Source organism: Crocuta crocuta, unplaced genomic scaffold, assembly GCF_008692635.1.
Source record: "Crocuta crocuta isolate KB4526 unplaced genomic scaffold, BGI_CrCroc_1.0 scaffold197, whole genome shotgun sequence".
Lineage (NCBI taxonomy): Eukaryota > Metazoa > Chordata > Mammalia > Carnivora > Hyaenidae > Crocuta > Crocuta crocuta.
Genome location: NW_027532002.1, coordinates 10,909,031 through 10,934,958, shown reverse-complemented (window position 1 = coordinate 10,934,958; position 25,928 = coordinate 10,909,031). Strand labels below are relative to the sequence as shown.

The 25,928-nt window shown below is 41.3% G+C and overlaps 1 protein-coding gene across 4 annotated transcripts in view; it reads right to left on the bottom strand.

The window, feature by feature from the left end:
• Nucleotides 1-25,928, bottom strand: part of OSBPL3 (oxysterol binding protein like 3) — a 191,881-nt gene that overhangs the window by 162,631 nt on the left and 3,322 nt on the right. For 3 of the 4 annotated variants that reach the window (XR_013337885.1, XM_077775314.1, XM_077775316.1), the window contains exon 1: nucleotides 25,805-25,914. The exons of the other annotated variant lie outside the window; for it this stretch is intronic. The gene's annotated coding sequence lies outside the window, so the exon portion shown is untranslated. Of the gene's footprint in view, nucleotides 1-25,804; nucleotides 25,915-25,928 lie in introns of those variants that run through there. 4 annotated transcript variants of the gene reach the window in all.

The window sequence follows — 25,928 nt, the reverse complement described above, 5'->3', positions numbered from 1 at the left end:
AGAGAGAGAGAGACAGCGTGAGCAGGGGAGAGTCAGAGAGAGAGGGAGTGACAGACTCTGAAACAGGCTCCAGGCTCTGAGCTGGCAGTCAGCACAGAGCCTGACGCGGGGCTCGAACCCATGAACCGCAAGATCATGACCTAAGCGAAAGTCGGACGCTTAACCGACTAAGCCACCCAGGCGCCCCTCGCCTTTTGTCCTTTTATTAATTTTAGTAAATGAAGTAATTTCTTAAACAATACACTTGATGGCCTCAAATCTAGTATCAGTCACTGAATGATTTTGTGCAAATTGCTTAAATACCTGAGTCTCAGTTTGCTCTCTTATAAAACAAAAATAAATTCTGCCTCTTCTCGGCTATTGTAAAGATAAAAAGAGGGAACACATGTGAAAGAAGTTTATAAACCCTAACAATACACATAAGTACAGTTTTTAGACTAGAATTCAAAGTACTTTGTGATCTCATTTCCTATTGGGGGGCAGGGGATAATTTTCCTTATTTTGAGTCGGTAAAACATTCTCTCAGTTCAAACTTCAAAAGTTGCCGGAGTGTAAGTAAAAAGTCTCCCACCTAATTCTCCTGTCAGGGAGCAACTACTGTAATCAAATTCTTATTTATTTTTTCAGATACATGGGCATTTCCCCCCAATTTTTACATAATGGCTGTTGTACTATTCACCATTTCACACCTTTCTTCCAACTTAACAATACATCTTGGGAATTGTTTCGTTTCCACATATCAATAGAGAGACAGCCACTCTTTCTTTTCACTGGCTGCACAGGAAGCCATTGAGTGGGAGAACCATGATTTATTTCCCCGTCTCCCACATTTAGGTTATTTCCAATCTTTTCCTGTTATAGCCTTTTACTCATATATAAACATATTTCCAAGATACATTTCCAAAAGGGAATTGCCGGGTCAAAATGTATACACATTTTCAACGAAAAAGACTGCCAGATTGCCTTTCATAAGAGCTCATAGCAATTCATTCTCCTTCCAGCCATAAATGGAGACGGTTTCTCCACATACTTGCCAATACAATCTTTCATCAAACATTGTTGTTAAGTCTCAGCCAAAAGGATAGTGAAAAATGGTATCTCCATGTTTTAATTTGCTTTTTCTAATGAGTTGTTTTGGTCCTTTACTGATTGACAGTCGCTCTTTGAATATTAAAAAAATTCATTTCACTCTCTTTAACTTTCTTCCTCTATATCCCTCTGCACATTCTAAGACCCAGCCACTCTGTGGGAAATGCCCATTCCTTCCAGCTCCACTCACAAAATTTGTTGACAGTCAAATTTAAAGGCATTTCACTGTTTATTCCTCCCATAGGACTCAATTCCTCCTTCCTCAGGGAGCCTAGGGCACAGTTTTAGAGCTTCATAATAGCATCAATTCACTCTGCTATGTACATATAGGGGTTTCTTAAAGTTTAAAACTAAATCCTTCACCTTACCATCCCCTGTGATGGTAACACATTGCTCAACTAATGTGAGATGAAAGACTGAATTAGAAATAGAAACTGTAGGGGCACCTGGCTGGCTCAGGCTGAGGGGTATGCAACTCTTGATCTCCGGGTCATGAGTTCAAGCTCCATCTTGGGGTGTAGAAATTACTTGAATAAATAAACTTAAGAAAAAAAAAGAAAAGAAATAGAAACTTGAATTTCTAATTGTATATGTGTCCTTAACCTTCCAAAACAACATTGTAAATCTAGTGATGGGGATAATAAAATAAAGATCTAGAGACTTGTTCTTTGGCCTAGAACATCATATCACAACTTAATAAATGCTAATAAATCCATCTTCTAAGTTTTCAGTTTAATGTTTGTTTGTTTGAACACCAAAATCCTGGCTGTGACTTAAATGACTAAAGAACATAAGTGAGATCAAAGCATTTTTTAAAACAATATATTAATTCCCAATAAACCCAAGAAAAGGGAATTGACTTCTTTATTAATCAAGGAAATGCAATCTAAAAATCACAAGTTACCATTAAACAACCAACAGAATGCTGGCTAGAATAAAAAAGAAAAAACTGTCAAGTGTGAATATAGATCAACTAGAACTCTATACTGCCAGAGGAAATGTAAATTAGTACAACCATTTTAGAAAACTGTTTGGGGAAATCAACAGAAGCTACACGTATGCCAGCCCTGTAACCCAGAAATTCTACTCTAGGTATATACTCCACAAAAGCACACACGCTGTTCACCAAAAGCTATACATCAGCATTCATAGTAACAGTCTAAAATGGGAAAAACCCAAATTCTATCAATAGAATAGATAAAGTTCAGTACATTCATACAAGGGAATTCTAACAGCAATGGGAATGAACAAATCACAACTTCACACCAAAATCTGAGTGAATCTCACACACTCGAAGAGTCTATAGGATTCTATTTATATAAATTACAGAAATAAGCAAAGCTAATCTGATGGTCTTTCAAATCAAGAAAGCCCTTTGGGGTAGGCTCAGGGACTGGGAGCTTTATGAGGGAGCTTTTAAGGAGAAAATAATTCTGTTTTCTTGATCTAGATGCTGGTTACATAGATGTGTTTATCACATGAAAACTCATTAAAGTATACATTGGTGCTTTGTAGACTTTTCTGCACACATACTCTACTTCAGGAAGAAGTTTACCTAAAATAAAACCAATAGGCTAACCCTCCAAAAGAGAATATATTTCTTCTAAAATACCTCTCATTAATAAATGGGTTCTTTTTAATGTCATGGTGATTATCAGCCACTTACAAACCTATATGACATGCATTGGTTTGACCCAAAAGCCTACTGCTAAAAAGAGATCCCAGAAAAAGCAATTTTCTGCATCTGAAACAAGGCAGGAGTTGCAAATGGTATTCGGAATTGTTTGATTAAGAAAAAAAAAAAACGAGGGGACCAAAGGAGATCAGCTATAGGGAATAAGCAAAGATTGCAGAAAAGATGAAAAGAAACAGAAGCTCCTCAAAATGCATAAAAATAGCAATTACTCTTAAATGAGACTTCTGTTGAGCTACTAAGAAAAAGCCAACTATTTATTCCAATGCAGATATGTGCTTCAGAATCCTGCTTCCGTCCCAGTATTATTTTAAAACACTGCACAACAAAGAAAGAGAGAGTGCCATGGGAGTAGTAATTAATGGCAAATGCAGGTGTCTGAATAGAGGGAAAACCAAGGGAAATGAAACACAAACCCTTCCACTTCATTAGTGTTCTAAAAATATTCTCATAATACAAAGGCATGCTCTGCATATGTAGTATATATACATGAATGAGAAACCTAATCAAAATGGTTTTTTGAATATCAACCATAGCCCAGATACAAATACTTTAGAGATTCAAAATGGAAATTAAAAACTTAATGGCACTGGGGCGCCTGGGTGGTTCAGTCGGTTGGGCGGCCGACTTCGGCTCAGGTCATGATCTCATGGTTCGTGGGTTCGAGCCCTGTGTCAGGCTCTGTGCTGACAGCTAGCTCAGAGCCTGGAGGCTGTTTCAGATTCTGTGTCTCCCTCTCTCTCTGACCCTCCCCTTCTCATGTTGTTTCTCTCTCTCTCAAAAATAAATAAAACGTTAAAAAAATTTCTTTAAAAATTAATGGCACTGAACCAGTCAAGCACTGTTTCAAATAAACACAGAAATCAACAAAATAAAACAAATGTAAAGTCAATTGTGCCAATGAAGGTAGATTTTTAAAAATCTCTTCTATTCGGAGGCTCTTGGGTGGCTCAGTCAGTTAAGCACCTGACTCTTGGTTTCAACTCAGGTCATGAATTCGAGCCCTGCATTGGGCTCTGTGCTGGAAGCGTGGAGCCCACTTGGGATTCTCTCTTTCCCTCGCTCTCTGCCCCTCCCCCACTTGCACTGTCTCTGTCTCTCTCAAAAATAAATAAACTTTTATAAATAAATAAATAGAAAAATATTTTCTATTTGCCTCAGAGATAAAAAAAAAAAAAAATTCCACACACTCCAAGACTGATGAACAGACACAAACACTTATCCTCTTCTGAACTTGACTTTACTTCATTTTTAACTTGACCTCAATAGGCCTCAAAGAAGGCGGCAAAGGGAAAGAACTGAAGCCCAGGCAACTAGCAGAGGGAGGAGACTTAGCAGCCAATGTTGAAATTCCTGCTGTAAAAGGAGACCCGAGGAAGATGATTAACTAGAATTCACACAATCCATCACAATTCATGTTGGTCAACGTACAAACTGGTTTTGCACAGAAACATTGCCAAAGAGGTAGCCCTCCAGGAAAAAAAAAAAAGAAAAAGATGGGATGCTGTCAGTTTTAATTACATAGATTCCTTGATCTTATCTTAATCTACCTTCAGGCAAAAGGTGCTAATGAGCAGTGAAATTTGCAGAAGGCAGGTAGCAACAAGGAAAACAAGCAAGAGATTTGAATAATCAAACTTTTAGGTAAGTTTTTTCTTAAACCTGGAACTAATTCTTGGCTCCTGTAGGGGCACCTGGGTGGCTAAGTAGGTTCATCTCAGGTCACGATCTCGCAGTTAGTGAGTTTGAGCCCCACGTTAGGCTCTGTGCCGACAGCTCGAATTTTGTGTCTCCCCCTCTCTCTACCCCTCCCCCATTTGCACTGTCTCACTCTCTCAAAAATAAACATTTAAAAAGAATCTTTAATCATAATTCTTGCTCATGTAATGATAAAACATAAAAATTGGTTTCCTCTTATAGAAGGAAGGACTAGAAGTAACTACTAATGATCTGAGCTAGAAATAGCATCAAGGAAAAAAGATCAGAAGTCACCTCCTTTCCTCCAATAGCAAATAGCAAAGCAAATTTATTAAAGGCATCCATGCTGACTACTCTGCCAAAACCAATCATAAATTGTTTAGCATTGACATAGGTTCAAAGAGAGGATCACCATCATCTAGCCAAGACTAGCCGAAACTGGCCTTGAAATTAGCAATAACAGCAAGAAGAATATTTGCTGAAGGCCTAACGAGGTCTGGCAGTCAAATTAGTACATTAATCAAGGAATGACTAGGAAGTGTCTCTAAAACAATTCACAAATCCACAAAATAAATGAGCAGCTTGGGAAGGGACTAAATAAACAAATGCATAGAGAGCATAAAAGCTGAGCATTTACTCAGCCATCAAGCATTTACTCCCGTGTTCACAATGGACATCCATTATTTTTGTGTGTCCAGCCAACTCATCGGTCTGGTATCAGCACCTAAGCTCCCCTTTCCCTGTTCCACAGCAAACACCAGACCCGCAGCTGGCCAATGACAGCCCTGATAACTCTGGTTCCAGTTACTGGTTCAGAGTCAGGAGCATGGCCAAAGGCGGGGACAATCAGTGGCAATAAGCATCTGCAGAATGTAATTGCTTGGCATGGAGGAAATAAGCCAACAGCTACTAAGAGGTACTCAGGTGGAGAAAGCCTGCTTGAGAATAAGGCCAGATAAAGGCAGGGTGGAAGTTGGCAAGAAACAGGCACTGATGACATGATTTGAGCCCCTAGATCCAGCCATGCCTGAAGGTAGCCCTACTCTTGGGCTTTTTCGCAGCATAGGCCAGCACATTTTCTTTTAAATTGTCTTTAAGCTCAATGGGGTTGGTTACTTACAAACAAAATGCCCTAATATATCACTGCTGCCCTAGTCCTTTAAACCCCTTTATAGGAACAATTTTTTAGACAGAGAGCTCATCCTCAATTATTAAAAAAAAAAAAAAAAAATTTAAATATCTTTTGAAATGAAGCATTCTGAGAAATGGATATGAAAAAAAGTACGTCCCTTCTTATTCCCTGCATTTTAGGAACCTTTTGGTGGCTGGATTAGTTCCTCCCACAGAGGAAAATAAGCTTCTCAGTGTAATTGATTATTCACACCAGATCCTAATAACAGGTTGTTTGGGCCTTCAGAACACCCAAAACCTTTTTGTTTAGCTCTGTCTTTGTGCATCTCAGGAGCTCACAGGATGAAGTGAAATCTGAAGGTTTTGCTGCTTGAATTCAATTCTTTCTGCCGCCTCCATTGAAAGGGGAGAACTCCAATGAAAACTGCATGAATTGTACAGACCTCCCTTCTGTCTCCACGTCCCCACAGAGGCCAGTCATGTGGTGGAAACTCAGTTGCTAAGTGCTAATGTCAGCAGTCACGTGCTATATTGGTTTGTAAGCTGTTCACCGTTACAAAATCCCATTCTAATTGGGAAACACAGCCTTGCCATGGCAGTGTCCACAAGGAATCTGGCCAGTACTCTCTTACATCTATCATGAGTAGACAGCAGGACATCGGAGTGAGTTCAGGTCTGATGGTCTACGCACAACGTGGGTGAGGTGGGACTGTGCTGATCTAGGTTCTGAGTGGAAAATTTGCCAACATAAAGAGATAGAAAAGACCCAGGACTAGAAGTCTAGAGGACCTGGACCTGCTTTGCTTCCAACTATGCATGACCCTGGATAAGCCATTTCACTGTTTAAGACACTGATTTCCTTACTTTTAACACGTGATGGGTAGAATGGATCAGTGTTTTCACTGACTCAGGTAGTGGATGATGAAATCAATTTAGATGAAATCAATTTACAATCTTGTAGCTCTAAAAAGTAAGAACATGCTTAAAAAATCCACAACAATGGGTTTATGTCAAAAGAACACAGGAAGAGTGCCTGGGTAGCTCAGTTGGTTGAGCATCTGACTCTTGATTTCAACTCAGGGTCATGATTCCAGGGTCATGGGATCGAGCTTTGAGTTGAGTTCCACGTGTAGCACAGAGCCTGCTCAAGATTCATTCTCTCTGTCTCTCTCTGCCTCTCTGCCTCTCTCTCTCTCTCTGTCTCTGTCTCTCTCCCTCTGCCTCTTTCCTCCACTTTCTCTAAAAAGTTTTTAAAAAATGTTACAAAAGGAGAAAGAACACAAGAACCAACTGAAAGTGCACCTACTAGTCAAAGCTCGTATAAGTATAGTGACAAAATAAATAAAGCACTATTGGATTATAGCCCAATATACAAAATAAATATCCATGAATCCACACGAATATAAATACTGCTTAACTGAATAAATCAATAAATGGAGGATAGACAAACCTGATATGCAGAAAATACCAAACAATGTATGTAGATATTCTACCCTCAAGGACGTGAACATAACCCCCCACTCCTTACGTGTGGACTGCACATAGTGGGTTGGAGAAAGAGTAACATTACAGTGGAGAAACCTGGCAAACCCTACCTCCACCAGGTGATCAAGGTCAACACAAATAGTGATAAATTATGTTGACAATATGTACCCTCAATATGATATGAGGAGAATGGCACCTCACCTCTGTAATCTTTCTCCCAAAAACCCATTAACACTATTCTAATCATGAGAAAAACAACAGACAAATCCCAACTAAAGGACATTCTATGAAATGCCTGGCCAGCATGCCTCAAAATTGTCAAGGGCATTAAAAAAAAAAAAAAAAGGAATCCTGGAATAGAATAGCATAGCAGGTAAAAACCAAGGAAATGTGGACAAAGTAGACTTGGGTTAATAATATTAGTGTTGGTTCATTAGCTGTGAAAAATGGACCTTCCTAATATACAACAGTATTGATAGGGGAAACTGAGTGTGAGGCATATGGGAACTCACAGCTTTTCTGGAAATCTGAAACTGTTCTAAAATAAAAAGCTATTTTGGATTTGGAGGGTGATTAAAACAAACTCTGAGCATTATCAGAGCAGCTGATCTGTAAGCTGTTCACTAGCTTTAACAGCTAGTGAAACTAGAAGGAACTTTAAAGCTACAGTAAGAAAATCTAGATGCAGTCTCAGCTCTGCAATTTGCACTCACCTTATGCAAGGTGCTCACTCTGATTTTCCCCAACTGTGCAACGAAGTCCTGCCTACCTCACAGGGTTGTTTTGTTGTGAGAAGCAAAGTGTGTTAATGTGATTTGCAAATGTGGAAATACGATAGAAAAAATGGGGGTTATGATAGCCTAACCATGATGTTAGCCAGAGTTCTCTGGTCCTTTCCCAAATCAGAGCAGCCTCAGGTGAGTGAAACTCCGTCTTCTGCCTACTGAACCAATATGTGGATTTTCAAAGGGGTCTCCAGACCAGCAGCACCTGAGAACTTGTTGGAAACGCAGCATCTCGGGCCCCACCACCAATCCACTGAGTCAGAAACTCTGGGGGTGGTGGCCAGGGATCTGTGTTTTAACAGGGCCCTGTGGGTTATTTTAGAGCTGCTGAAGCTTGAAACTACCTCCCCAGAGAAAATGACAGATAACTGTGATAAGTGTGAGGCCCGTTCACATGGGCCACATTCCTCTAGGTGGTTTCCTGCCCAACTAGCAACCATGTGGCTCTCCAAAACCCCCTTCACATCTATTAACCCTTGGCTAATTCTCACACAATCCCTCTGAGAGAGTGGAGGAGAAACAGCATGATCCACAGGAATGAAGGAAGTCTGTGATCTGCTAAAGCTCAGTGTGTGTTAACTAGCTAGAGCAAGACACAGAACATGGTTATTTTGCCCACCTGACCTGTGAAGTTCTTAGCAATGAAGGAAAATCAGGGCACCTCTCAGGAGCATACACCAACGCCCAAATTCCAACATTCTGTCCTTCTGGTCCCAGGCAAATCTGTCAAACAAGGTGTCTTCATCTGTAGATCAGAAAAGGTAGATAAACATCTATCTGCACCTATCTACATACCCTATGAAAATAAAGCCTCAAAATGCCGGAAAACAAGAGAGACTTCCAGGCATGAAAGATGCAGAATGAAAAGTAATAAGCAAACTAGGGTACTACTAGAAAAGCAGGAATTGCTACTCAAGAGAACTGCATGTTCTCATTATTTAACTCATTATTGGTATTATTCCTAAGGAGACACATAGGATAAACATAAGACCTAGTTAGGGTGAATTTCCCGCTGTTTGTGCACTTGTATATTTACAGGATAGGAGAGATGCTGGCACAAATGGTGTCTCTCAGAAGAACAGACACAGGACTTGCTTGTGTCTTGAGACAGGAATATTCTGTCTCCGCCCAACTCACAAATAAAACACGTGCCTAAAAATATATGTCACCAAATAATTATTTCTTGATCACCTCCACTTTCCTTATTCCTCACTGACAGACAGCCTTCTGGAAAATATAGACTGTATCCCATAATTTATTGACAGATGAAAAGAAAAAAGATAAATGATATGCCCATCACATAGAAAATTCACCTGGAGTCAAAAAACCAACTAAGAGTGAGGCTGCACTAGCGATCACAGCTCCTGCCTGCAGATACTCGGAATATCTGTATTCATAGGCCATCTACGTGATCTACCTTCTGTTTCCACCATCCCTCCACCCACCAATGAACACACCATAATACAGGATTTGAATCCCAGTCAGACTGATTAAAGCATATTCCCTATGTCAGAAACACTCTGTGGCTTTCCGGCTGCAGAAAACTGGGTAGCCGTGCACTGCCCTCAAGTTTCCCTGCATCTCTATCCTCCAGCTACATCAGATGGCATCTCTTTTGGCCATGGCTCAATACTCCCTCTGCCTGAAATGTCTTGACCTTTAAAATCTTACCACACCTTGGGACACCTGGGTGGCTCAGTCAATTAAGCATCCACCTTCGGCTCAGGTCATGATCTCACGGTTCGTGGGTTCGAGCCCCGCGTCGGGCTCTGTGCTGACAGCCAGCTCAGAGCCTGGAGCCTGCTTCAGATTCTATGTCTCCCTCTCTCTTTGACCCTCCCCTGTTCATGCTCGCTCTCTCGCTCTCTCTCTCTCTCTCAGAAATAAATAAAACATAAAAATTTTTTTAATAAATAAAATCTTACATCTTGAGGTCCTGCTCTATTAACATACCTCCTAGGAGCTCTCTCTAGGCTTGCTCTTTGGAATTACTCTCCTGCCTTCACTGGCAATCATAGAAATAACACTCCCCTCCTCAGCCATTAAGTGGTTCCAAGAATTAAATCAGGTAATGTTCTTTCAAAAAGTATTGAGAATAATGTCTCACTCTTTATAGATAATCCATTTAAGAAAGCTACTGTTATTATCATTACATGGTCCTCTTACCTTATGACTAGTTACCCTTCCCCAGCCTACCTCTTAGCTGGCATTCCCCAAGGCACCACATGCATCCATCCCACATTCTCTCCAGACACCTGCCCAAAAGGATGTACAGCTTAGGCCTTCCTTGGAAACCTCAGCTGCCTTAATTTCAACTAAACCTGCAGGCTCACAGAGGTGATCGCCAGCTTTCGCCCCTCTTCTGAGTTACCTGCTGGATATCTCCACTGATGTCAGTCATAGACTTCAAGCTTAGCCTGTTCAAAACCAAATGCATTCTTTTTCCCAAAAATCTATTCAACTTTCTATTTTCCCCTATAGTATTCATGGCACCTTAAATAAAACAGTTATATAGGCCTGAAATTAAAATCTAGAGTTACTTTTTTTTGTTTGCTTTAATATTTACTTCAGAATAATACATTTATGTGGAACGAAATTCGAGAGATACAATTGCAATCTCATACTTGTCCTTTGCCACCTCTTCTCCCTGTCTTAAGGAATCTGATGTTAACAAACCTCTTGCAGATCCGTCAAGAGATATTTTATACTTATGATACACACTGGGTACCAGTAAATGTTTAGCAATCAGTTCTCTGGAAAAACAAAAACAAAAGCCTTGATTTATTGCCTTTGCTTATTTCCATGGTGTAAATACTTCCACCATTACCAATTTCAAAACTACCAAAGCCAAATCACTGACCAAGGAATTAAAAAGAGATGCACACAATTGGTTCTCTCAAGCTGGTGCAGGCTGGCTTGAGCCCACCAGTTTATGACTGTGGGTACAAAAGCATAAATATGGACATGTCTATGTATATACAGATACAAAATATAAATTATATATGGATATACTTTTACTCAAATGGAAGCATACCAAACATACTTCGATACATGTGGCATGTATGCCACAAACATGCAATCTACACCTTGCTTTTTTTTTTAACTTAATAATTATCTCAGAGGTTGTTTCTAATCAGTAGCTGTAGACCTGCTTCATTTTTGAATGCTCCATTATTTATTAACCAGTCCCTATTGATGGACAATTAGATTGGTTGCAATTTTTTATTTATTCGAACAATGCTGCAATAAACAACTTTCCACATATGTCAGTGTGCACATATACATATCTGTAGGATAAAACTCATAGAATTGTTATGGCTGGTTCAAAGGGTGCACACACTTGCAATTTTGATAGATCCTGTCAACGGCTCTACACAGGGCCATTTTAACTTCCATCCGCCATAAATAGTGTGTCCTCAAATAAGTATCACCAACAGTGTTAACACAATTTGTTATATTTGTCAATCTGATAGGTGGGAAACAGCATCTCATGAAAGTTTCAGTTGGCATTTCTCTTTTTATTAATGAGTGAAGTTAAGGGTCTCATGGTTAAGAGTAATTTTGTGCTCTTTTGTAAACCATACATATTCTTTGACTCTACAGTAACTGTTCTCTTACTGATTTGTTGTAATTCTCTGTATACTTTTTTTAAAATTTTAGATTTATCTATTTTGAGAGAAAAAGCGTGCATGCCTGCACATCAGGGAAGGGCAAAGAGAGAGAAACAGAGACAGAGATAGAATCCCAAGCAGACTCCTTGCCATCAGCACAGAGTCTGATGCAACTCTCGAACTCACAAACCTTGAGATCATGACCCGAGTAAAGATCGAGTATGACCCTTAAACTGAGCCACCCAGGTATCCCTGTAGTTCTCTGTATACTGATGAAATTACACCTTTGTGACATATATTGAAATTATATTTCTAAGTTTGTTGATTGCCTTTTGACATAGTTTTCTTTTTTCCATTTCAAGTTTTTATCTGAATTCAAGCTAGTTAACATATATGGTAAAACTGGTTTGAGGTGTAGAAGTTAGTGATTCATCACTTACATGTAACACCCAGTGCTCATCACAACAAATGCCCTCCTTAACAAACATCACCCATTTAGCCCATCCCCTGCCCACCTCTCTCCATCAATTCTCTAGTCTGTTCCTTATAGGTAAGGGTCTCTTATGGTTTGCTCTTCTTTTTTTTTCCCCTTCCCCTATATTCATCTCTTTTGTTTCTTAAATTCCATATGAATGAGATCATACGGTATATTTGTCTTTCTCTGATGGACTTATTTCACTTGGCATAATACATTCTAGCTCCACCCGTATCATTGTAAATGGCAAGATCTCATTATTTGTGATGGCAAAGTAATATTCCATTGCACATAAATATCACATCTTTTTTATCAGTCAATGGACATTTGGGCTCTTTCCAGTTTGGCTATTGTTGATAATGCTGCTATAAACATCGGGGTGCATGTACTCCTTTGAATCTGTATTTTTGTATCCTTTGGGTAAATACCCAACCGTGCAATTGCTGAATCATAGGGTAGTTCTGTTTTAGTTTTTTGAGGAACCTCCATACTGTTCTCCAGAGTGGCTGCACCAGCCTGCACTGTCACCAGCAGAGTAAGCGGGTTCCCCTTTTTTCACATCCTTGCCAACACCTGTGGTTTCTTCTCTAATCTTAGCCATTCTGACTGGTGTGAAGTGATATCTCATTGTGGTGTTTATTTGTATTTCCCTTATAATGAGTGATATTGACCATCTTTTCATGTGTCTGTTAGCTGTGTGGATGTCTTCTTTGGAAAACTGTCTATTCATGCCTTCTGCGCATTTCTTAACTAGGTTCTTTATTTTTTGGGTGTTGAGTTTGAGAAGTTCTTTATAGATTTTGGATACTTTCATCAGATATGTCATTTGCAAATATTTTCTCCCATTCCATAGGCTGCCTTTTAGTTTCGGTCATTGTTTCCTTCTCTGTGCAGAAGCTTTTTATCTTGATGAAATCCCGATAGTTAATTTTTGCTTTGTTTTCTTTACCACCAGAGACTAGTAAGAAGTTGCTGCAGCTGAGGTCAAAGGGTTTGCTGACTGTGTTTTCCTCTAGGAGTTTGACTGTTTCCTGTTTTACATTTAGGTCTTTCATCCACTTTGAATTTATTTTTCTGTATGATGTAAGAAAGTAGTCCAGTTTCATTCTTCTGCATGTTGCTGTCCAGTTTTCCCAACATCAGTTGTTGAAGAGACTGTCTTTTTTCCATTGGATATTCTCTCCTGCTTCCCCGAATATTTGTTGACCATACAGTTGTGGGTCCATTTCTGGATTTCCTATTCTGTTCCACTGATCTATGTGTCTATTTTTGTGCCAGTACCATACTATCTTGATTACTACAGCTTTGTAATACAGCTTGAAGTCCAAAATTGTGATGCCTCCAGCTTTGCTTTACTTTTTCAAGATGGCTTTGCCTGTTCAGAGTCTTTTGTGGTTCCATACAAATATTAGGATGGTTTGTTCTAGCTCTGTGAAAAATGCTGGTGGTATTTTGATAGGAATTGCATTAAATGTGTAGATTGCTTAGGGTAGCATAGACCTTTTTAACAATATTTGTTCTTCCAATCCATGAGCATGTAATGTTTTTCCTTTTCTTTGTGTCTTCTTCAATAACTTTCATAAGTATTCTATAGTTTTCAGAGTATAGATCTTTTACCTCTTTGGTTAGGTTTATTCCTAGGTATCTTATGGGTTTTGGTGCCATAGTAAATGGGATTGATTCTTTGATTTCTCTTTTTGCTGCTTCATTATTGGTGTGTAGAAATGCAATATATTTCTTGGGATGCCTGGGTGGTTCAGTCAGTTAAGTGCCCAATTCTTGCTTTCAGCTCCACTCATGATCTCAGGGTCATGAGACTGAGTCCCTAACTGGCTCCATGCTGTGCACAGAGCTTACTTAAGATTCCCTCTCTTGGGGCGCCTGGGTGGCTCAGTCGGTTAAGCATCTGACTTTGGCTCAGGTCATGATCTTGTGGCCCATGAGTTCGAACCCCACATCAGGCTCTATACTGACAGCTCAGAGCATGGAGCCTACTTCGGATTCTGTGTGTGTCTCTCTCTCTGCCACTCTCCAGCTTGCACTCTGTCTCTCCCTCTCTCTCTCTCTCGAAAATAAATAAACATTAAAAAACAAAGATTCTCTCCCTCTGCCACTGTCTCTTTGTCTCTCTCTCTCCAAATAAATAAATTAAAAAGAAATGCTATAGATACCTGTACATTGATATCCTGCAACTTGGTTGAATTCATGTGTCAGTTCTAGTAATTTTTTGGTGCAGTCTTTCAGGTACTCTACATACCATATTGTGGAGGCCTTTTGACATATTTGACATAAGTTTTTTTAATTTATTTTGAGGGGTGGGGAGGGGCAGAGAGAGGGAGTGAGAATCTCAGGCAGGTTCCATGCTGTCAGTGTGGAGCTGGACACAGGGCTTGATCTCCCGAACCATGAGATCATGACTTGAGCCGAAATCAAAAGTCAGACACTAAACCAACTGAGCCACCCAGGCGCCCCTTGACATAGTTTAAAAAAAAAAAATCTGGCCCTGCAAACATTATATGTAGTCAAATGATACAATCTTTTGTTTTATAGGGCCTGGATTTTGTGTCATATCTTGAAAGAATTTTTTAACACCATTATTATTTAAACGGTATTTTCTGGTTTTTTTCTGAGTTGTTTTAATGTTAAGGTTTGGATCCATGTGGAACTTATTTTAATGGAAGGTAGGATGTAAGGCTCTAACATTTTTCCCTGATCATACCAGCCCCACTTATTATTGCCCACTGGATCCTATTTGCCTTCTCCCTCAACTCCATCCCCCAGATCCCTTGAGTTCCTAGGGGCCATCATCCTAACTTTCCAGTATTTCTGAGTGATCTTCCCTTTCTTCTCCACTGTTACCCCCCTAGTTCAAGCTCACCATGCCTTTACTCCCAGCCTCCAACGTTCTCCACCAGCTCTAGAATACTTCCTCTTGGATAGCCCCCACCATGTCACCTCCTCGTTCACTGTCTACAGAATGAGACCAGGATCCACTCCAGTAGGGCCCCAACCTACCTCTCCATTTTCATATCCTGTCACTTTTCCCATTTAAAGCAGTCCTTATCATCAAACTGGAGGGTTCCTCATTCCTCAAAAATGCTATGCCCTGACTCATTCTGTATTCTCAGTAAGATGTGCTTTCTATGCAGTCCTCTGTTCCCTTCCTTTGTCCTGATCCCATGAGTCCTTCAAAGCTTGGCTCAAATGCCCACTTCTCTGAAAAAGCACCTTACATCGCTCTTTCTGTGCTACTCTAGCATGGCAATATCTTTCACAGCAAGGATCCACCCCTCCTTGTCTCCCACAACTGTGCTTTTTATATCTGTCTCCTGGATTAAATGTTCCTTGAGAGCAGTAGCTGTGACCAATTAATTTTTTTCATGCTCCCTGCTTCTGCGTAGCACCTTCTGCGCGTTTCTTTTTAATGAAATGAAAATCCCTTTAGTGTGCATCAGATTCACCTGAAGGACTAGTAAAAACACAGCTTGCTGGGCCCACCTGCAGAACTTCTGATTCAGTAGGTCTGGGGTGAGGCCCAAAAATCTGCATTTCTAACAAGCTCCCAGGTAACGCTGATACAGCAACTGCTGGAACAAACTTTGAAAACCACTGCCTCAGACCACATCTCAAATCTCAAACCGAAAGCCTTTAGAAACTGGGACACAATAGGTCCAAAGATCTCATGGAGAAGGGAATCTTCTCAGGCAGGGTGTCATTGAGATACAGGTAGGTTTTTTATCTTGTCCGTCCAGTACGGCCTAAAAAGGTGGTGAATGGCCCATGGCCACCAAAGTAGAGACATCGCTAGGATTAGATCCATCCTCTGATTCACTGGCTCCCAGTCCAGTGCTCTCCCCACACCGAGGGGCCCGCTGGTCCCTCTGGGGGGGCAGTAGAAACAGAATCAGACTGGACCCCAGTTTTGCCCAGTTATTCCCTTTGTGACTGGGAGTAAACTATGTAAACCACTCTAGGCCTGTAACCGTCAGGGCTTCTTTGAGTGGAAGCAAAAGAAACCAGCCTAGCAAATGAAACCAAAAACAGTATCTTGGAAAAATACCAGTGTCATCAGCACGCAATGAAGGCGCGCAGACGCGAGCTGTGTTTTTCCACGATGTCGGCTTTATTCAATCCTAAAGCAGGTTAATCATAATTTTAAAGCAAGTTCAGGATTCCAAACTCAGTGACATTTCACCATGTGATTAAATCTGCCTTCTTACGCAGCACACAGAGCAGAACCTAAGACAACTCACACCACAAACAGATAACAGAAGGGTGTAGGAAGTTAAGGAACCAAACGCGCAGTCAGTCTGTGAGCGCAGTTGAGATAAGGCCTCGGGCAGGCCCGGGTCAGCTCTGGGTACTTTACTGCTTATTATGTTCAAGTAGGGAAGGATCTCGGTTCTGGTCAGTGGCAGTTGCCTTTTTTTTTTAAGGGATCAGACATAGACGGGTCAGGTCTGAAGGGTCTGACAGTTTGCTACAAAAGTCCTCCCCTTTTATGGGGCGCCTGGGTGGCTTAGTCGGTTAAGCGTCCGACTTTCGCTTAGGTCATGATCTCGTGGTTTGTGGGTTCGAGCCCCGCGTCGGGCTCTGTGCTGACTGCCAGCTCAGAGCCTGGAGCCTGTTTCAGTCTGTGACTCCCTCTCTCTCTGACCCTCCCCTGTTCACGCTGTCTCTCTCTCTCCGAGAAATAAATTAAAAAAAAAAAAAAAGTCCTCCCCTTTTTAAAGGGATTTAATTGGTCGCGGGCCCCTGCAGACCTCCTCTGCTTCTGCTTGTTATCAGTTCCGGGGTGTCAGCTGATGCTGGTCCCGGCAAGCCCTCATAATGCAGTACCTTTAACTGTTCATGTCATTGCTTGACAGAAGCCCCTGCTTGACACAAGGGACTCCATTTTGCTCTCTACATACAGTTTAAGGAATATAAGAGGAGGCTGGAGAGGCAAGCACTGGCATAGCTTCCTGGAAACGGAGGCCAGACCACAACAATGTGGTACAGACAGGAGTGGTCTGGTCAGGACACACCCTCAGCAGCAGAATCCCCATGGCCCTTGGCACGGGACCCAGAGTACGGGAAGAGGCATGTGGCTGGCCTGGCTCACAGGGCCACTCATAGCCAAGGAGAATGGAGCCTTTGTTCTGGACTCAGCAAACTATATGCAAAGAAGTGATTCCTCAAATGGAAATCAGGAAGGGTAAGTGGATGTTGGACAACCAAAGGCCAAGTATTTCTCCTGAGCCTCTGTTCAGACCATTGTTAAGCTAAGCTGATGGTAGCCACCTCACAAGTTATTGGAAGATCTAAGGAGATAGTATAAGCAAAGCACTTAGGCTGGCACACGGGAAGTGCTTCATAGTTACTTATATGCCTTTAAAGGCAACATGGCTCCCCATTCCCTAATGAGTCAAAGGATACCTCAGTTAATTCTATATATACCAGAAACCTGCTTGAAGAAGTTCTGAACCTGTGAGGGGAAAGAAAAAAAAAACCCACATGGGTCTTCCCCATATCCTTTGAGGCTTTCAAATACCTCAAACTCACTGCATCTCAGATGCTAGACAAAGGAGCAACTCTAGAATTCAATCCAGCAAATGATTTTAAGCTACTTTTAAGGCTATGTAGAGAACAGGTTGTTATGTCTCATTCAGTTTTAGTTCCAAAGGTGGTAAAAACTCAACTTGGGATTCAATTCCCAGCAGTAAATAAACAAATGTTGTGTAGCAACATAGAAAGCAATTCAAAAGCTGAGGGCAGGCATTAAACCCTTCCTTCCAGTCAGTTCCACCTAACCTCTGAGAGCAGCACAAAGACACAAAAAGGGCAGGACTTTGCTTGGACCATCCTCCTCGGAGAATCCCAACCCCATTCTCTTTCCTCCTCCTTCTTCAGACAATCAGTAGCCTGAGTCATGACCTACAGAAAATGGAACTTTCCTCCCCAGAGCCCCAATCAAAATCCAGACTCATTCCCTGTGAGCCACATATCCCCACTGTAACTAACAAATTCTCTGTGATTGCTAAGTATCTCTATCTCCTTCTAAACTGTAAGCTCCTCGAAGGGAGGCTCCACATCGGGATAACTCATCACCATATCCCCTGTACACCATCTAGCACCTGGCACAGTGCATGTCCTCAATAAACACTTCTTACATGTCCGAGCAGAAATCATATTCCCCATTTTCATTCCAGGGAGGCATTTACTTCAATTCTAATAATGTCTGTGAGATTAAAAACATAGTATTATTTAGTGAAATTAAAAAAAAATAGCTCTTGCTTCTAAACATTTCAGATCACTGCCCACCACAGATGATTTGGGGAATAAAATTTGTTTTACTAGACTTACACTGTAACTTTAAATTTCTTGTGTTATAACATTTGTTATCAAGAAAGAAAACAAGTGTGGGAATCGTTAATGGTACTACATTTTAATACGTAAGTGGAGAAATGTTATATTGAGAAAAGTGACCCACACATTTTTGAAAAATCATGTTTTAATACGGTAACTGTAGAGAGGAGTAAACAAAATAATAAACTTGATTTTATACTGACAGTCACAGATCCTTTGATGATCTCTTGGGCTGTTCGTGGCAATTTAATTCTGTTCTGCTTACATTAAAGCTATTTTTCAATTCAGGTTCACTCTCTATGAGTAAACACAGACATCCAGAGAGCAACATAATACTCGTCTAAAGAAAATTTTGTGTGAAGACAATGTGCTTCTCAGCTGTAAATCCTCTTATTACTCTTTAAGAATCATATTCCACTCATATTCCAGAGGTCTTGGGGAGCCTAGAAACAAGCACATTCTGACTCACAAACAAACAGGTTTAGGCAGAGTGATTATAAATCAAGTCCATAAAATTCAACTTCAGGCTATAAACACTGTGACTAAAAACAATGAAATTACCACTGCATTTTCTACATTTCTCCAAGATGAAGAAAATCATTCATCAACTTTAAAACCAAAGAATCAGATAAATAACTAAAGGAACAACTCCTTCATGCTGCTCTTTCATCTACTACAAAAGAATTTTTAAATTTTCACATAGGAGCAGCCCAGGAATGACAGTACAAGGCTACAGCCTGCCTGTTATAAGCTTCTACAAAGACTGATCTTCGAATAAATCCATATTTCTCAATCTTTTCATTTAAGAGGAATCATTTATGAAAAATATTTTACTTCAGACTTAAAAAAATTCAAATGCCTTTGTTTTTAACTTATGAAAAAATCTCAAGCATATGCAAAAATATACAGCAACAGTCCCAACAGACCCACATATGAATTCTAATTCTTTAGCCAGTTAAAAAAAGCAAAAGAAAACAAGTAAAATTAGTTTTAATTATATATTATAATATATCCAAAATATTATCATTTGAACATATAAACAAAATCACTGAGGTAGTTTTACATTCTTTTTCATATTCTTTGTATATGTTACCCATACAGTATAACTCAGTAAGGATTAGCCACGTTTCAAGTGCTCAGTAGCCATTTGTGGCCAATGGCTGCCCTAGTAAACAGAAAATACAGAGAATAGTATTAAAAACTCCATGAACTCCCCAGCTGGCTAACAGACACATGACAAAATGCTCAATATCATTCATCATCAGGGAAATACAAACTAAAACCTCAATGAGATACCACCTCACACCCATCAGAATGGCTAAAATTAACAACTCAGGCAACAACAGATGTTGGCAAGGATGTGGAGAAAGAGAATCTCTTTTGCACTGCTGGTGGGAATGCAAATCGGTGCAGCCACTCTGGAAACCAGTAGGGAGGTTCCTCAAAAAATTAAAAATAGAACTACCCTACAACCAGCAATTGCACCACTAGGTATCTATCCAGGGGATACAGGTGTGCTGTTTCGAAGGGGCACATGCACCCCAATGTTTACTGCAGCACTATTGACAATAGCCAAAGTACAGAAAGACCCCAAATGTCCACTGACAGATGAAATGGATAAAGAAGATGTGGTATGTGTGTGTGTGTGTGTGTGTGTGTGTGTGTGTGTGTGTAGAAACACACATAAATATACCATGGAGTATTACTCGGCAATCAAAAAGAATGAAATCTTGCCATTTACAACTACATGCATAGAACTGGAGAGTATAATGCTGAGTGAAATTAGTTAGAGAAAGACAAAAATTACATGACTTCACTTATATGAGGAATTTAAGATACAAAACAGATGAACATAAGGGAAAGGAAGCAAAAATAAGTTCCATTAATGGGCAAATGGATAAATAAAACATAGTATTACATACAATGGGGGTGTTATTAGGCAATAAAATGGAATGAAGTACTGATTGATGCTTTAACAGAGATGAACTTTGAATACAATATGTTTGCTGACGGAAGCCAGACACAAGGAGACCACACAGTGTATGATTCCAAATACATGAAATGTCCTGGATAGGCGAATCCATACAGACATAAAGCAGATTAGTGGTTTCAGGGTGAAAGAGGAGACTGCTGGTAGGTGCGGATTTCTTTGGGGGGTGATGAAATGTTCTAAGATTAATTATGGTGATGGTTACACACTGTTAATATAGTAAAAAAAACCCACTGAATTGTATACTTTGAGTGAGTGAACTGTATAAAATATTAATTGTATCTCCAAAAAGCTGTTATTTAAAAATAAGTAGATAAAGTATGTTACATTCACACAATGGAATGCAATCCAGCTAGAATATAGAATGAGAAAAGTCCTTTCAAACAAAACAGTGACCAACCCTCCTTACCCCCAGCCACCAGATCCAGAAGCTATGGGAGCGGGGCCTAGGTAGGGACATTGCTTAAAAAATCCCGAAGTGATTCTAACGTAAGCCAAACAAGAGTCTGCGGTTTCAAGGAAGATCTAGTCAAGTGGTCAAGAGTTACAGAATGGTATGATAACAGCTCCCTATAAAATGGGTAGGCACAGAGTGGCAAGAGTGTTCTCCAACTTTAACTTGGAGGTGGCAGAGGAAGACTTCTTGCAAGTGACATCCATGCTGAAACATGATGGATGAGTGGGAATTAGCCAGGTGAATATGGGTGCGGAAGAAGAGATTACGAAGAAGATGGAAGTTTGTGCAAAACTGGGAGGCCGGAGGGGCACCTGGGTGGCTCAGTCGGTTAAGTCTCCAACTTCAGCTCAGGTCATGATCTCACAGTTCATGGGTTCAAGCTCCGTGTCGGGCTTTGTGCTGACAGCTCAGAGCCTGGAGCCTGTTTTGGATTCTGTGTGTGTGTGTCTCTTTCTACCATCCTCCACTTGCACAATCTCTGTCTCTCTCTCTCTCTCTCTCTAATAAATAAACATTTTTTTTTAAGCCTGGGAGGCCAGAGCATAGCCCAGGGGATATAGGGACTATTATGCATAGCCCAGGGGATACCGGCAGAGTGGGGAATTTGGTTCAATGTGACTGGAAAACACAGAGCAAAGTGATAAATGACAAACTGTGAGGATCACAAAGGGTCTGGTAAATCAGGTTACAAATGTAAAATATTCATCTGTCAACAAGAAATTGATGAAAATTTAGTTTAAATTCCATAACAGTTTTAATTCATTTTTAACAACACTACCATATATATGAAAAGATAGCGCATATAAAAGGCATTTATTCTACAATGTTTGTTTGGTAAATGGGTCTGAGATCGCCCTACAATATCTCCAAGGTGAAAACAATCAGAATAGGGACTTTACATGGATTTAAATAACTAGGACTTCTTTTACTTTATCTTAAATTGACGAAGGTGTTATTACAATATTGTGGATCAAAGAGTAGGAAACAAAATGCCACATTCCAATTATGGTTTTCACAGAGTATTCTAAAGGATATAACCAAATATAATTATTTCATATTCTCTTTTTAATTAAGCACATACTGTGGACAGGATACCACGATTAGTGATCAGAGGAACAGAAACATGAGGAATGCATGCTAGCTGTGCTTTTAAGGCATTTACAATCTAGTAAGGGAGGCAATTTGAATAAATAACTAGGCCGGGAGGCCATAGGGTGGGGGCATTGGTTGGGTGGGGGGAGGTATAAGAGGAACAAAGTGCTAAGGGAAAGAAAGAAACCATATAAGAGTGGTCAGAAACTAAAGTGAGGACTCATTTTTTTAATGCTGTGAGAGATTATTCTGGCAGAAGTGGCTTATGAATTTAGCCTTTAAAGAGTTGGTTTTTCATAGTGAGAGACAATGAAAGAGCTTTCTAGGCAACAGGAGTGGATGGGCCAATGCAAAATGCTCAGTTGCTGAATAACGGTCTCAGTTGCTGCCAGTGCACAGAGTTGGGGAATGAAGGGGGAGGCAGGCCCTGAGCCCAGGCTGCCGGATCCTGACTTTAGGCTGAGGACTCTACGCTAAAATGGGAAGAGAAGGACGTGGGGCTTCAGGTTCAGATCCACCTTGTGTTAGCTGTATAACAGCCTCATCTGGAGTTCAACTTTTTCAACCCTGACCCGGAAGTATATTAACAGTGCCTGCTCTGGTGTTGCTCTGAGGATTAAAGGTAATAAGTCATATACAGCACGCATGACAGTAGGGCACAAGACGTTCAGTAACTATTGCTGCTGTTATGAATGTTATTGTTATTAACTATATAAGCCACTTATATACTTATAGTTTTAGCAACATAAGGACAGCACCTAAAGAATTGACCTGAATGTGATATGAAGGAGAGACTGTAGGAGGAAAGTCTGCCTGTAAGTAATGTTAGGACAGTGTAGAAGTCCCTAAGACCCTGACTAAGATGGTGCAAGGGCAACGCGAACGGATCCGTGTGAAAGATGCTGAGGAAAGCAGGGATGAGGGCTGGGGTAAGCATTAACGTGGCCTGAACAGTAGTGACTGTGAAGTCAAGAGGGAATTTTCCAGAAGAGAGGGGCTAAAAACGCTGACGACTAAGATGTAGACAGAAAAGAAATTAACAGGAAATTAGAAACAACTCTCAATTATGCCTGGAAGGCTCTTTCAACCGAACACCTTCCATCCTTCTTCCTGTGCACCCCCCATCACTTTTGTGGCCATTCCAGGTTAGAGAGTTTCCCAGCCCTCCCTGGAATACTCCTAAAATGGAATTAACCATTAAGAAAATATAGTACTGCCAAGAGGCACATTATAAAGCTGGATTATCCAGACCCTTGTGCAGGGAAAAACATTATATTACCCCCTAAAATGGGAATGGAATAAGAAAAACAAATGATCACAAATTCCTTTCCACCCGTATTTTGCCATTAGCCCTTTAAGCATGGTAACCATGAAACTCTAACTTCTCCTTGCCCTCAGTTTTATTACAAGCGTACAGAGAAATGTAGTTATTTTACTAAAAGGTTGCTGCAGCAGCTTTTAGAATTAGTAGTGATTTCTGACTCTCCTCTATTTTACATATGGGAACAGAGGAACTGTCTTTCCAGAACTTTCCTTAAAAGGCATAAAGCATTACTGTGTTCAAAGTCCATTTACCACAGTGGATAAAACCCATCAGATTTCTCTTTAGATTTAAGTGAAGGTTCAAATTTAGATTTAGGCGGAAGAAGAGTTTCCTTCCCTTTTGTATTATTAAAAGTCCCTTTTCAGGGCACCTGGGTGGCTCAGTCACTTAAGCGTCCAACTTCGTTTGGCTCAGGTCATGATCTCATGGTTCGTGGGTTTGAGCCCCACGGCAGGCTCTGCTCTGACAGCTAGCTCAGGGCCTGGAGACTGTCTTCTGACTCTGTGTCTCCCTCTCTCTGACCCTCCCCTGATCACGCTGTCTCTCTCTATCAAAAATAAATAAAAAACATTACAAATTTTTTAAAAAGGTCCCTTTTCTACAAACCATAAACTCAACCACAAAAATCAATGGCAGTAAGAGTCTCAACAATTCAGAAAATTGTACACCTTGACACTTGATATGACTGTGATAACTTTATAGCCCAACCTCTCATGGTTTTAATATATTGTGTCATTGGACCCTATCATTAGTTAACAACTAATTAAACAGTGGGAGCAGGAGAGAATTCCACGTATGACCTAAAGATTTAGAATCAGAAAAACTATTGACAAAATCTAGCTCAATTTACTATTGACCCGGGGCACGTTCCTGAACCTAGGCTACGGTGTTTTGATCTGAAAAATGAAGACAACCTCACAACATTGCCTATAAGATGGTAAAAATTAAATGAGATCATACAAACTACTGCAGCCTGGCAGTATCTGTCCTACATCATAACTATTAGCTATTATCGAAACTGTTATCTCAATGATAAAGCAACAAATATTCTTTTGGCTAAGCAATACAGGTTTGTTACAAATAAAGCTAAGCATCTATTGGTGGTAATGGTGAAAAATATATTTTAGTTTCTTGGAAGTGGTCCAGCACAACAGAAAATGGACTGGAATTCTAGTTCTGCTAGGATAATCTTGGGGGAAATTGGTTAACCTGCTAGAGCCTAACTTCCCATCTGCTTAGATATACCTAGCTAATAATAACACTACAATAATGTTTAATAAAGTAATCAGTATAAGTTCCCAGCACATATCGAGTTTTTAGTAGGTACTCAAACAATAATAGTTACTGGTATTTGTTCGTTTTCCCAATAGAATAAAAAAGGATTTAAAAAGCATGAAAATCAAACCAGCTATGAAATCACCATTCTTCACATTTTACAGAGAAGTTGGGTTTTTTTTCGTTTATTCCATAAATTTTTCTTGCACACCTACTGTGTCAGGCACTGTTGTTGACTTTGAGGATGGAGACGAACAAGACAGATAAGGTCTCTGCTTTCCTGGAATTTCCAGTAGGGAAAGGCAGACAGTAAACAGCCCAAGGCGATCATCTCAGAGAGAGATGAGTGCTACGAGGAACCCCAAANTAGAGGGCATTTCTGCCCAGACCTGCCTGACTGGTCTCCTTTGTCCAGAAGGGGGAACTTCACCTTGTATGATGCTTAGGGGTAGAGTGTGGATGATGAGAAATCAGACCTACATTTTCTCCTGTCTGTGTGAGGATCTCTTTTGCAGCTGCAGCTTAAAATATTTCTAAACGACCCAACCCAGTTCTCAAACTCTGAGGGTCAGTGCAAAAATCGGAAGGGTGGAGTAAGGGGGGGCTTCAGACGCACAAACTTCACAGACCCTTCAGCTAAGGGGTTCCGACTGAGGCTGGTAGTTTGTGAGACGGAGGAGGAAGAGTACAAGTTTGCAGAAGGTGGCTGGCAAGTTCATTAACCCGGTTAAAAAGTATCTGGACGATCTACCATTATGCCCTCCAATGACTCTACAGGCTGCAAACGCTTCCCAGGACGCTGGAACGCCCGGAGGGGCGGGTGCCCCCAGCCGGGAAAACCGGGAGCGGGGCGGGCCGAGCCAGGGGACCCAGGCGAGCCGGGCGCCTGCAAGGCCAGCGTCGCCCGCGTGCCCCTAGCACGCCCCATCCCGCGGATGTGGTAAGGCCGCGCGCTCGGCCCACTTAAACAGGTTTCCTGTGTCTGTCGCCCGGGTGCCGCGCCTCTCGGCTGCCCAGGGCACCTCTCCGCGCCAACCCTTCCGGCGCCCGGACCCAGGCCCCGGTGCTCCGCGCCTTCTCGCCGTCGATCCCGACCAAACCGTCCTTCCCTGGACGGAGCTCCGGGGTGGGCAGCACCCCGGCCATACCTCTCCGGAGGCTGGCGCCGGCCCCGACAGCAATCTCCCCTGCTCGCGGCTGCCGCCCCAGCCAGTTCTTCCCCGAGCGACAGGAGACAGACTCCGGTCCTACACAGACTGTTGGCACCCCTCAAACCCGAGCCCTTGCGGCTCCGCACCGCCTCTGGCCCCCACCACCCGAGCACCATTCTGGCAGGTGTCCCGGCGCTTACCTGCACGCTCCGCCGCCAGGGACGCCGCCTAGCTCTCCGGTCGGTGCCCGTCTCCGGGCTTCGCCCGCAGAACCGGGAGGAGGCAAAGCCGGCTTCTCCGGTCCCACTGCTACGCGCGGCTGAC